Source organism: Oenanthe melanoleuca, unplaced genomic scaffold (assembly GCF_029582105.1).
Source record: "Oenanthe melanoleuca isolate GR-GAL-2019-014 unplaced genomic scaffold, OMel1.0 S001, whole genome shotgun sequence".
Lineage (NCBI taxonomy): Eukaryota > Metazoa > Chordata > Aves > Passeriformes > Muscicapidae > Oenanthe > Oenanthe melanoleuca.
The window spans coordinates 1,512,228-1,526,785 of NW_026612650.1; positions in this window are offsets into that span (position 1 = coordinate 1,512,228).

Genomic DNA, 14,558 nt, shown 5'->3' on the forward strand with positions numbered 1-14,558 from the left:
TGCAGCAGCAATGTCTGTGTGCAGAGCTGGGGCAGATCAGTGCTGGCACAGCAGCTGTGCCCAGCAGCAGCAGCACTGGCTGTTGCCAGTGCTGCTCCCGTGCCACTGCCCCGCTGCCCTCCTGCCCCTCGTGTTGCTGCCTGAGTGCTCTCGGGGCTGGGCAAAGCCCTGGGGGTGGCAGTGCCAGGACTGCAGCAGGGACAGGCCATGGGCACTGCTGGGGCAGCGCTGACGCCTCAGGGCAGGGCCTGGGGGCTCCAGTCTCCTTGGCCAGGCTCTCTCCACAACACTTGGCCAGGCCAATGCTGAACAGAGAAAACCCCCGTGAGCAGCCCCAGGCTGGCCGTGGGCAGGCTGGGGGCAAACAGCATGGCTGGTGCTCTGCAAGGTCCCTGCAAGGGGCAGACCCTGGCAAGGAGCAGCAGAGCAGGGGCTGATCCATCCCCACTGCGCTGGACAGCCCAGGGCAGCGTCCCAGAGCGTCCTCATGCACCTGCCAACAACATCCCCCCTCTGCAGCCCTGGCCTCTCCCCCAGCTCACACAGGTGCCGCATCCTTGCAGGCACAGACACGGCAGCACTGGCTCAGGAGCCCCTGTTTGCACTGCACAGAGCAGGCGTCAGCACCCCCATGGTGCTGCTGTGGGGAGATGGAGCTGAGTGAGCACAAATGCCATCAGCCCCTGGGGCCAGCAAGGGCTGAGGCACGGGAGGGAAACCACTCAGGTTTGTCGTGGCCTCTGAATTCAGCCAGAAAGTTTGTTCCCATGAGCTGTGAGTTTCCTGTCCCACTGCAGACATTGTTTCTCAGTGCCAGGGCTGCCTGGGAGCCACCCCCAAACTGCCCTGAGCATTTCCTTGGCTTCACCTTTCCTTTCTTTCCTCTCTCCCGATCCAGATTTCTTCCTCTTGCCCATCCCTGTCCTCTCCCCTGCAAACAGCCCATCCCTGTTTTCCCTTTCCTCTCTGGCCCCACTCCCCAATTTCAGTTCCTGAGCTGGCACCATGGGAACATCCCTTGGGGAGCAGGATCATCCTATAAGTGCTGCAGGAATTGTCTGCAGGCTCCTGCAGTGCCTCATGCTGCTCCCTTGCCAGAGGCACCATAGGCCAGGGGGGCACGTCTGCAGGGGTTGTTTTTTCCAAAGTGCCGGATCCAGCACATGGTCTTGTTAAACCTCACCTTGTTGGATTTGGGTCCTGGATACAGCCTGTCCGGATCCCTCTGCAGAGCCCTACTACCCTCCAGCAATTCTACACTCCCAGCCAACTTGCTGCCACCAAGGTTCCATGAGGCTGTAGAGTGTCACAATGATCCGCATGATTCCATGAGGCCTCCCAGTGTCACAATGTCCCTTTGGTTCCTTCGGAGACCTGCAGTGTCACAAAGTCCCCTGGATCCTTGGGCCCTGCAGTGTCACAATGGTGCCCTGGTACCCCAAGGTCCTGCAGGCCCTGCAGTGTCACAATGGATCCTTGGTTCCATGAGGTCGCCCAGTGCAGCAATGCTCTCCTTGGTTCCACAGTGTCAAAAAGACCTCTTTTCCCAAGGGACACCTCAGTGTCAAACATGTTTCCTTCATTCCATGAGTCCCTGAGGAGCAGCACCTGTCCCTTGGTTCCATGGGGCCCTGCAGTGTCACAATGGCCCCATCATTACACGAGGTCCTGCTCTGTCACAATGCTCTGCATGGTCCCACAAGGCCCTGCAGTGTCACTGTGGCCTCTTGGTTCCCTGAGGCCTCCAAGTACCACCATGAATTCCTTGGTGCTGCAGTGTCACAATGGAGCCCTGGTTACACAAGATCCTGCAGTGCCACGAGGGACCCTTGGTTCCATGGGGCATCACAATGTCACAATTGTTCCCTTAGTTCCAAGAGTCCTTGCAGTGGAACAATGGCCCCTTGGTTCCATTGGCACCAGGCTCTCACAAGGCTCTCCTTGGTTCTGCAGTGTCACAGTGGCCCCTTGGTTCCACAAGGCCCTGCAGTGTCACAGTGGCCTCTGTGGTTCCGCCAGGACCCAGACTGTCACAATGGACTCCTGGCTTCCATGTAGCCCCACAGTGTCACAGTGGCCCCTTGGCTCTGTGGTGCCATGTCATACACAGTGTCACTCTGGTCCTCTCAGTTCCACAAGGCCCCACAGTGTCACAATGGCCCCTTGCTTCCCCAGGGCCCTGCAGAGTCACAATCATCACAGAATCACCCAGGCTGGAAAAGACCTTTGAGAGCATCAAGTCCAACCTGTGACCTAACAATACCTTGGCACTGGATGTCACATCCAGTCTTTCCTGAATCACTTCCAGGAACGATGACTCACCCACCTCTCTGGGCACTCCATTCCAATGCCCAATCACACTCTTTGTGAAGAATGTTTCCTAATGTCCAGCCTAAACATTCACTGCTGCAGCTTTGCAGCAGTCCCTCCTTGTCCTGTCACTGTTCTCTGGGAAGAGTCTGACCCTCCCCTTGCTGCACCCTCCTGTCAGGGAGCTGTAGAGATTGATGAGGTCTCAGCTGATCCTCTGTTCCAGGATAAACAACCCCAGCTCCCTCAGCTTCTCCTCATGGAACTTGTGTTCCAGACCCCTCACCAGCCTTGTTGTCCTTCTCTGGACACGCTCCAGCCCCTCCTTGTCCTTTCTTAATTGGGGGGGCCAGAACTGGACACAGCACTCGAGGTGCTGCCCAACCAGTGCTGAGCACAGGGGAAGAATCACTGCCCTGGTCCAACTGGCCAGAACATTCCTGATCCATAGGAGTCCCAGGAGTTTGATGACAGGAATTTTAGGGATGGGTTGCGATAGTGTGTTTTTGATTGTGAGCCATGAAAAGTCTTGATTTTCAATATCTATTCAGACTGCATTAGAAGGTTCTGGGGATCAATATCATTTTGACATAGCTGATATCAATCTATAAAGAGGAAAAGAATACAAAACAAAATCCATTCCTCTCCATTATTTTCAAGATAGTATATTCACTTGGAATAAACTTCTGAAATCTTTCTAAGTAACCACAGAAGAATTGAAAACTTAAATTATTCCCAGGGGCTTTCCTTGTTTGGATGTTTTGAGCAAATGTTTATGAGTCCTTGTCACTGAATTTCTGAACTGAAGAGCTCAAGAAAGAAGAAGCTTTCAAAAAAGTAAAATTCACCAGCAACCTCCAAGTTTCTGAGGATCCATCCTCATCAGAGCAGCAATGAACAGCAATGGGCACAGCTTTGTGGCTGCCCCTGCTCTGGGATGGGCCCTGGGCCTGGAGCAGGAGCAGATCTGCAGGGCCCCAAGGCCGGGGCTGTTGTGCTGGCCTGGGCAGATGGGATGGCAGCAGGGGCTGCAGAGCTCTCAGGAGCTCAGGGAGAGGGGAGCAGGGCACACAGGGAACCTCCTTTTGCCTTGGCCAAGCACCTTCCCGATGACCACCCCAAATTGCCATACACACTGACCACACTGTGCTGACCACCCCCACTGACCAGAAGCACTGACCACACCCAATGAACACACCCATTGCCAAGACACCAATGCCCATACCCGCACTGACCACAGCCCACCGAATTTTCCCACTCATGACATCCACAGCCTACACCCCCTGACCACAACCTATGACCACTCTGCACAGCTTGGGACCCCTGACCACACCCCAATGACCCAAAAACTGACTGTAAACCCACCAACCACTCACAATCACAGCACCCACTGACCACACCCACTGTTCACAGATGCTGCCCACACCCAGTGACCAAACTGCTGGCCACCCATGTGACCACACCCACCTGACTACCCAGCTGACCAAAGCCACTGATCACACACACTGACCATAACCTGACTCACTACATGCCACTGACAGCACCCAGTGACCACATCCACTGACCACTGCAAGGACCATGCCCACTGACTGCACCCATTGACCACACCAAATAGCCGCTCCAGTGACCACGCCCAATGAGCACACCAACTGACCACACATCAGTGACCTACCAACTGTCCACACCCACTGGCTGCAATCCACTGACCACACCCACTGACCACCCAAACTGACCACCACCAATGAACACACCCACTGACCAAACCCACTGCCCAGACACCAATGCCCACACCCCACTGCCCACACCCACTGACAATACCCACTGACCAAATACAGTGACCACCTCCACTGACCAAACCACATGGACCTGCTCAGTGACCACAGCCACTGACAACACCCTTGGCCCACACACCACTTCCTACACCCCACTGACCACACTCACTCAATACACCCACTGACCACTCTGCCACTGACTGCAGCCAATGATCCCACCCATTGATCACCCATGACCACACCAATTGACCATCCAAATGACCACACCTATTTACCACCGCCCCACTGACTTCCCAACTGACCACATCCACTGACCACAGCTGCTGATCACAATCTACTGTCCACACCCTCTGCCCTCAACAACTGCCTGGACATCAATGGCCACACCCCACTGACCACCTCGATGGACCACAACCACTGACCACACTTCTACTGCCCACTCCCACAAACCATACCACAATGACCATCCACAGCCCACAACCACTGACCACAACTACTGACCATGCTGCACTGCTCACACTCACCGACCACACCCACTGACCACCCCTAACTGAACATCCCTACAGCTACCTTCAAAGTGACTGCACCTACTGTCCACAGCCAGTGTCCACAGTCAGTAACCACACCTTAATGCTCACATAGCACTGACCACCCCTCACTGACCACACCCACTGACTGCACCCCACTCACCTCCCAAATGACCATACCTCCACTGAGCACACACACTGAATACCCCCACTGACCACACCTTCTGTCCACACTCACTTGCCACATCCAATGACCACACCTCACTGACAAAACCTGCTGGCCACATCCACTGCCCACATCCCCCTGCCCACCCAACTCACCACATTCCCTTCCCAAGGCCAGGGGACAAGGTCCAGCAGCTGTGCTGGTTCTGCAGAGCCACAACAGCCCTGGTTCCATGAGTTTCTGTACTGTCAGCAGCAGTTCCTTGGTTCCAATGATGGCCTGCTGGGTCACAGTGGATGTTTGGTTTCATGAAGTTCTGCACTGTCACCATGGCCTACCTGGTTCCATGAGCTTCCCTGGAGCCAAAATTGATTCCTTGGATGGGCAGTGTAACAACGGACCATTGGCTCCATGCAGCCCCACTGGGTCACCATGGACTCCTTGGTTCCATGAGGTTCTAGTGGTGTTGCCATGGTCTCCTTGGATCCACAGTGCCACAATGGACCACTGGATCCACGTAGCCCTGCTGTGTCACAATGGCCCCTTGGTTCCACGGGACCTCAGTGTCACAATTGACTTGTTGCTCCCATGGGGCCCCTCAGAGTCAAAATGACCCCTTAGTTCCATGAGGAATACACAAGTCTTTTAGAAACATTGAGAAAACCCTGCCTAACACAGCTGAGAACATCTGCTTCCATTCAAATAAGAAGTGAAATCTGAGGACGGCACCAGCAGCTTCCATCTGCAACAGAGATCCAGGGAAAAGACAGGGACAGAGAATTCAGCTGAAAGACTCTGAGAATTCTGCTTACAGAGATCAGTTCTGCTCACACTGTCCCTTGCAGAAAGGTTGCTATGATACTTTGTGTCTTTTTCCTAATTACTTAAAATCAGACAAGTATCATAGCATGGATGGAAAAAGGATACAAAGGAGGCTCCTTCAATCTCAGTGTATTCCATGGCGATGGTGTGGCCAGAAAGAGAGCGAGACTCTCTGGGAACCAGGTATTCAGGAGAGGGGAATGGGAGTGGCCTTGGCTGGTGGCCAATGGGATGAGGACACAGGGGGACTAGGATCAGAATACCCGAGCCCTCGGTGGGCTACAAGGTCACAGGGGAAGCTCACAGGACCAGAAGGAGGACATGAACTGGGGAATAGCCGGAAGGAGGTTGCAGGGTATGCTGATTCATTCCTTTTACCTCATTTACCGAATTACAACATCTCCTCGTTTTTTGGTTTTTTTTAAGTAGGGGGATGATATTAAACTAATTCTAGTCCGAATTTATTATTTTGCCCACCATTTGTGATAAGCGGGAGAGTTAGATTGTTTTATATTTGTCATCTCTATATGATTGTCCACTGAGGTAGAAGAAATGATACCATTAATGGCCTTAAATATTAAATGACGCATGATTCCAAATGCCATTGCTACAAGGAAAAGAATAACAACAAATAACATAATGGTTTTGACTATGGAAGCCCACCACCCAGAAAACCCCCAGCCCTTGAACAGTTCATTAAACCAGTCTTTTGTTTCTTGCTTCACTTGTCTAATCAGGTGGTTCATATCTCGCAGAGCATCGTGGACATTAAGAGCTTTGACGTGGCTGAGGGACGATCCACGCCGCTGCCAAACTGTTCAAGGCTAACAGGAAGACAACTTGGATGGGGTTCTTCACAGGGTTAACTGGAGGGTAGCTTTTTTTCTCCATGTGGCAAACCGTCATATCAATTAAAGGGCTTGAGACGTCCACTGTAATGATGGTCCACTCAGCAGATCTTTCTCAGACGGAGTGCGGTCGTGCCGCAACTCTGCAAAAGTTCCGATCCAGAACCGGCTCCTCCGATTTCGCAGAGAAGTTATCCGTTTCACCCTCCTATGTTCGGGGCTGGTAAAAGCAGCTCCGACCCACGGAGGTAGTCGAACAGCCCAATGGGCCTTTTAAAGTCCTAAAACAGGGACTTTAGCCAAAATGGGGTCTAAAAATGAAGCCCCACATTGGGCGCCAACTGCTATGATACTTTGTGTCTTTTTCCTAATTACTTAAGATCAGACAAGTATCATAGCATGGATGGAAAAAGGATACAAAGGAGGCTCTTTCAGTCTCAGTTTATTCCATGGCGATGGTGTGGCCGGAAAGAGAGCGAGACTCTCTGGGAACCAGGTATTCAGGAGAGGGGAATTTGAGTGGCCTTGGCTGGCGGCCAATGGGATGAGGACACAGGGGGACTCGGGTCAGAATACCCGACCCCCGGTGGGCTACAAGGTCACAGGGGAAGGTCACAGGACCAGAAGGAGGACATGAACTGGGGACTAGACAGAAGGAGGTTGCAGAGTATGCTGATTTCATTTCTTTTACCTCATTTACCGAATTACAACACCTGTCTTTTGTCCCTGGACTCTTTCAGTGTGTAGGTGAAATAAACTACCACTGGAAACACATACAAAGACCCTTCCTTCCTCCACCATTTCAGATAACCAGCTGCTGTGTGTGAGTGGGGTGTTTGCTGTGTCCTTGGTGTAGCACTCCCTTCATGGGGATGCTTCAGGAAGCTTGCAGCAACCTACCACCTGCTCGTGCTGAACATATCCCCATCCATCTGTTCGGCCCAGAAAAAAGTTCTGCACCTTTAGGACTGGTTCCGAGAATGAAGGGGGAAAAGACACACACAGAGTTTGTGTGGGCTGAAGTTTCATCTTCACTTCCCTGGGATTCTTTCGCTCTCTTGGTGTGTGTTGTTCTGCAGCACAGATAGCGAGCGGGAGAGAGCTCTCCTTTGCTTTTAGTTGTTTTTTAGCTAGCTGAGGCAGAGAAGTTCCCTGGACTGTGGCTATTTCATTTCTTGGAACTGTTCAGCCCTGCTCAGGTGCAAAGACTCAGAAAACCAAGTGCTCACCCCTGTGTCCCGCTGGAGCCAAGACGTGGCATTCCAGCACTGGAGGGGCTGAGAGAGACTGAGTGAGCCGAGATACACCCCACAAAAGGAGTCTCTCCAACCACAGAAGGAATTTCTGAATTTGCAATATCTTAAAAGCAACAAGGGGTTTCATTGTTTCATATTATTCAATTTCTTATGTGTGTGAGTACTTTGCTTATTAAATAAACAGTTCCTTCCACATTTCTCTGTTGGGAGATCAAAATTATACAAGACGAGGCAACTGAGAGGCCTTTTTAAAGATGATTTATTTCCTCATGGTGTTAATCTCATAGGAAGATGAGACAAGAAAAGTGTTACAGTCAATGCCATCGTATCAGAAATTGTCTAATTCTTAGTTAGAATGTCTTATGTTACTTTTTAAACCAATCACATACTTCTATGAAACTTGGTAGCATGTTTTTATGCCAATCATTAATTGCTTTCCTTTTCGTGGCATTGCCGCAATGCATCATATCTTAATCAATCATAACATGGCACAAACCTACGTTGATATATCTTAAACGTCTAAATAATTTTATAACAGGTTTAATTGCTAAACTTTAAAATCTTTTACTCTCTTTATTAACATATTGCTTTGCTTACGTGATTGTTGCCTGGCGGACTGGTCCAGGTCCAGCACGGTGGCCCTATCCCACGGTCACTCGGTCCATTAGCTCCAGGACACCAATGTGGTGGACAGCAAATGGCATTTATTGAGGGGTTGCAAGGGTCTTTATAGCCTAGATAGTAGTGGTCATTTCCCCTAGCTCACGTCCGGCTGTGAGCTCAGATCTGGAGCAGATCTCTGAGGGAGAGGGGTTCCCTATCTAACCGCGCATCCCGATGTTTTCCGCACGCTTTTCCCTAACTCTCCACAGTTCCCCCCTCTCTCACGATTAGTAAAATTTATATGAAATTATAAAGTGTAGATATCACAAAATTTTCGTGGGTTAGTAAAGTTAGTATAAAATTGTAAAAGTGTTAGTAACAGGCACACTTTAAAGCAGTTGTCGAAGTTCGACGAGCCTGATGTTAACTGTTTTTAAACGCTTTTTGACAAATAACACTAATTTGTTAAATATGCAAGGCCCGAAAATTAGTGTTAGTAGGATTATAGTGACCGGGCCGATTAGGGTAGAAATTAGGGTGGTGAGCCATGGGGACTGGTTGAACCACAATTCAAACCAGCCCTGTTTAGCTTCTCTGTCCATTTTTCTGAGGTTCAGTCATTCCCTCAGCTCGGCCATGGAGTCTCTAACGACTCCTGTGTGGTCTGCATAAAAGCAGCATTCCTCTTTTAAGGCGGCACACAGGCCTCCTCGCTGCATAAGCAGAAGGTCCAGTCCTCATCTGTTTTGGAGGACGACTTCTGAGAGTGAGGAAAGGGATTTTTCCAGGGAAGAAATGGATTTCTCAATCCTCTGCAAGTTGTCGTCCACTGTCATCTGCAGTTGGGCCAGTCCTTGATGTTGTGTTGCGAGGGCCGAGACGCCTGTGGCAGCACCGGTAGCTCCTAAGCCCAGGAGCATTGCGATGGTGATGCCTGTTATCACTTCTTGCTTGTGGAGTCGGCCTGGTTCCTCAAGCAGGCGGTACACTTCTTCTTCCTGGCGATACAGAACTCTGGGGACAATTAATACTTGGACACAGAAGCCGGTAGAATGATTGACTTTGTCAAGGAGCACACATGGGCTCACCCCAGATTGTTGACAGACCCACATCCCCGATGCAGCTGGGATCACCCACTGGAACTTCCTCCCTTTTAGTTTGATGAATTCTCGGCAGACTTTGCCCACCTGCATTGCAAGGGTTGCATTGCCAAAGCATTTGCCTTGGCCTGTGATTTGGCTTAGGGTAATGCCTCTCCGGGGGGTGTCCCATCTGCATTGGCGTGGACTGTCTGACTTGGAAAAGATGAGTGGGAGATCGAGGGCAACACCTTTGTAAAAAGGGGATTGTGCATCATAGCATAACCAGCATGATTCTGTGAGGTTCGAGTTGGACTGATTTAATGATATAAAGGTCGCATTTAACACACTGAGGAATGGATTGGAGAGGGTTGGTGTGGTTAAGAGATTGGATAGGGAGGAGGTAGATTTTTGCATTTGTGTTTTGTGACTGGAGCTGTGGTTAGCTGTGATCTCCTTTCCGAGTCCACTCAGTGCAAGAATCGGATTGGGTCCGACTGATTGGGATATTGAAGGTGGGAGTCTGATAATTTGTATGTTTGCTCAGATGCGGCGAGCAACGTGAACAACCACTGTCCACACTTTGCTCGTGGTCCAACCATCATGGGTTGGTTGCAGGATTGTCATTATGTAGCCTGTGCAGGTATGCTGCTTTCTGCATTGGGGCAAGATTATATACCCATCCATATCCAAGCCATGCCATGGCTGTCAGCCAATGTTGGATGGTGGCTTTGGAATCTGTCTTGGAATGCTGTGTGGCCACGATCATACCGCTGTATGTATCCACGGTAACTGCGAGCCACACTCGGGGTTTTAATAGCTGGCATTGGGTAAAGTCTGTTTGCCATATTTCTGAGGCTTTGAGGCCTCTGGGCTGAATTGCACTGCTGGCGTAGGCAGTCTGCTAGCACAGGTTCTTTTGCTTCTGAGGGCAGCGCTGGGCAGTCTAATGCTGCCTGGAGGCGATCCACAAACTGAGTGAAGCTTTCACTCTCTCTCTGCTTTATAGTGGACCATGCTGATGGTCTGGCTATTGCTTTTGAGGTAGTACGGATGGCTTCTCGGGCAGCACGGGTGGTAGTCATAACCTCATGGGCTCGCAGGCCCTCTGCCTGTGCTTGTGGGGTGATCATGGCCGGGTCTCTGCCCATCAGCCTCTGTATGCTGGAGCCATGCAAAGGATGGTTTTCCCCAGTTACTAAGGCTAGCTGCTTTGCACAATTGTCCTCCCTTTCTTGTTTAAAAACAATCATCCCTGCCCCATCAAAGATTAATCTGCAAGTCTGTTTAATATCAAAGGGGAGCATATCATTGCCTCCAAAAATGCTATCAATAAGTGTGGAAACCATGGCAGAATTGATTCCTTTGTCAGCAACCGCTTTCACGATAGCCTGCACATCCTTCGGGTTTACCGGGGAATACGTTCTCTGGTTTCCGCCTGTACCCCCCACTCTGACCGGGAATACCAACTTGGCAGACGGATCCCACTCTGCGCATGCTATTTTTATCTTACGCCAGTCTGTAAGGGGGGTTTGATTTGTGTCTGATATCCCCCTCACCCATGCCGGAGGGTTATAGCTAGTGGTGTTATATTTTGCGGCTCCCTTCTTATGAAAGCTTCAGCCGATGTCAGGTTCCTCTTCCAACCACCCTTCGACCGGCTGTCCCAGCGCCGGTCAGAGTCAGAGCCGGAAGTCGACTGAGTGGACGTTTCCGGGCTGCTCAGCCTTTTTCTCGGGCTCCGCCCCCGCCCCTTCCCCCAGGGGCCGGGCCGTTCCCTCCCCATGGGATCCCCCACCTCCTGCTGGGGGAGGTTCTTGCCCTATAAGGACCTGATTTAAAATGAGCTCTGTGATTGGTCTCACGCTTTGTCTCGGGGGCTGTCCCTCCTCTCTGCTCGTCTGCGCTTGCGCTGGTTCAGTGAGCCCTCTGCATGCCCGCCCCTCACTTCAGCGCCCCTTCCCGCGCCACGAGGCTTGGCGCCATTTTTAAACTCATATGGTGGGGGTAATTTATTATCTACTGCCGCGAGCTCCGATATTATAGCAGCACTCTCTGCCTCCTCCGTCAGCCCCTGCAACAATGCTCGCGCGTGTTCCCCCCTCCTCCGGTGGCGGTGAGTCCAAACTGGGAGGGTGCAGAGGGGGTTCCGGGGTCCGTATGTCCATGCAGTCGGCTGGGTCTGCAGTTTGAGTAGCCGCCCCTATCCCCAGCTGCGGCGTGGCTAATAAACAAGTTCTCACGGCTTTCCAGGTTTCCTGCTCTTGCCGGGCAGCCCACAAAGCCTGGATAACTTTGCCCCATGATTTAAGGGGTTTCCCTGAGCCGGAGGACATGGTGTCCTCAGCTAGGGCAGTAGTGCATTTATCCCATATCTCCGGATGGAGAATTTCTACCGGGCTTTCTATAGCCCCCAGCTTAATCAATCTCGGCACTGCAAGAATAAAGTCCTTAAGCTTACAATCAATACCCCACTGCACGTGGATCTCACTTATGACCTTTGTGACAGCGTCCATGCTCCTCACGGGTCCAGGGGCATCCCCCTTGCTGCTCAAATCCAGCTGAACAGCCGCAGGAACTTGTTCAGGCGACTCTCTGAACTCCGGACGGTTCCTGGGTTTCGTCACCAGATGTTGTCTGGTGACCTAGTCCAAGTCCAGCACAGTGGCCCTAATCCAGGGTCACTCGGTCCATCAGCTCCAGGACACCAATGTGGTGGACAGCAAATGGCGTTTATTGAGGAGTTACAAGAGTCTTTATAGCCTAGGTAGTAGGGGTCATTTCCTCTAGCTCACGTCCGGCTGTGAGGTCTGGTCCGGAGCAGAGAGTCTATGAGGGGGAGGGGGTTTTCTATCTACCCATACATCCCAATTTCTTCAGCACACTTTTCCCTAACTCTCCACAGTCCTGGCACCGGCCGCACAGCCCCAGCACCAGCCGCATGGCCCCAGCACCGGCCGCATGGTCCTGGAACCGGCCGCATGGCCCCAGCACTGGCCGCATGGCCCCTGCACTGGCCGCATGGCTCCAACACTGGACACATGGCCCCGGCCCTGCCAGCTCAGCTGGGCTCGCCTCTCCAGGTGGCAGAAAAAGGCCTCCAGCTGCCCGTGTTGTTTCTTCACGATCTGGATACAATTTTAACTTCTTTAAGCCTGGATAAGATCCTTGGTCTCCTGAGCTTTCGTGAATGAGAAGAAATGAAGCATGGAGACTACAGAGGTCAGCGGAATGAAGATAATGTTCCTGATGGGAAGAGATTGAAAAGATGCCACTGATAAGTAGCTGAAAACCTTTTTTTTGTGGGTTAAGGGGATTGTGACTTCACTAAAATTCCTTAAAACTCTGAAATATACTTGGGGAGGTTTGGATACTTGAGTAGAAGACTTTTTGCCTCGGGGAAATGGAGCTCTCTCTGTTCTGGGACGCAAATATGAACAGAGACATTTGATAGTGAAGGTGATGAAGAGAATTTTGTTTTTCAGCAGCCTGCCTTTAAAAGTAGTACCCCAATTGTATAACGTAACCCATAGCACAGCTCTGGAAGGACTGTGAAAAATGGGAGCAGAGTCATAGTCTGCAATATTTTCCTGGGGGAATGTGGATTGTGAATGTGAAGACACCCCCTAAGCCATAACTAAAAAGGGACTTTTCTCTCTGAAGTGAACTGAACTGATTATCTGGATGTATAACAGACTGAAGCGTTCTTTGTATGTTGATAAGAAATGTGGAATGAAGGGGAGGAGGGAACAATCTAGGAATCTTATTCTGAATTTTTGTGTGATTAGTAAATTTCTTCTTATACCTTTTTAAGTTTTGAGCCTGCCTTGTCTCTACTCCTGGGCCCTGTCTCTAAAAGAAAATAAATATATTAAGGTTGGCAAACGCAAGTCACACTGTGACAGTTGTTCAGGAAACCTGCTCAAGCTTTTCAATTCTTTCCTCACCAACAGGAAAACTTCTGCTGGGCCTGTGTGCAGGCAGAGCCCTGCGGAGAGCAGTGGGACATGGTAACAATATGCATGTGTTTCTGCAGAGCTTCTCTCATTCTGTCTCTCTTTCTTCCCCTTCTAATGCTCTTTATATGAAACAGTTTTGGGTACCTCAACTACTAAAGTGTTTAAATATTTTGAGGTTAAATGGGCACAGTTTATGAAGTTACTGCTATGAGAAGTTTTTTATGATAACTTGGATGCTAAATTAAATGCTTTTACAAAATTCCTTGACTTTCTATATTTTGCCAGTAAAATTTTTTGTCATTTTGACCTCTTGAGAATATCTGTCTGGTGTTTCTTCTGTGCACCAACTGCGAGTAAAGGAACCTTTGGTCACCCCCAGCATTTCAGTGTTCTGAGGTGTTACAGCCCCGCAGGCTCACAATGGCCTCTTGTTTCCATAAGGCCCTGCTGTGTCACACTGGCCCTTGGTTCCATGAGCATCTGCAGTGTCACACAGGTTGGTGCCATTTGTCCTTGCTGCCCCTCCCATCCCAATGCCTCAGGAACAGCCCCGAGCCACCCGTGAGGGACAGGCCCTGCTGGGCGAGGCCTGGGCTCAGCCCTTGGCCTTTCTGCTGCCTCCAACCAGCCCAGGCCTTGCTCAGCATTGCAGTTCCTGCTCACAGCCTTTGGCTCCGGCAATCCTGCCCTCAAGGATCTGCTCTCACCAGTGCCTGGGGAGCCTTTGGCAGTCTCTGCCCTCAGTGGGGCCACTGATGCTCCAAGGGACTTGGAGTTTTGCTTCTGACTCCTTGGGCAGCTTCTTCAACCTTCTCTCAGTGCCTGGGGCTCCTGGACTCAGCCCCAAATCCACCATGGGGATCATTAAAATACAGAAAGCTTTCAGGAGCTCTTTGTCTTCCTTCAAGTGTCTTCAACTCTTCAGGGCTTGTGCAGATGAATGGAATTCAGTTTGGAGTTCTGTTAAGGAGGAATATTTCAAAATGCATTTCATGACTTTTTTTCTTTAATTCAGCTTTTTTTTTTAAATTTTCTGTTCCTTGAAGAGGTCATAAAGCATTCCCCAAATGATCTTGAAAATGAATGTCTCCATAGGAGGTCTGGACACGCAGAAGGATGAGCCCCTTGCAGGCTGACCCTGTTTGGACAACCTGCTCCTCACCCCCAGCCTCACCATGTCTGACATTGCCCACCTGGGACTGACATCCCTGAGCCC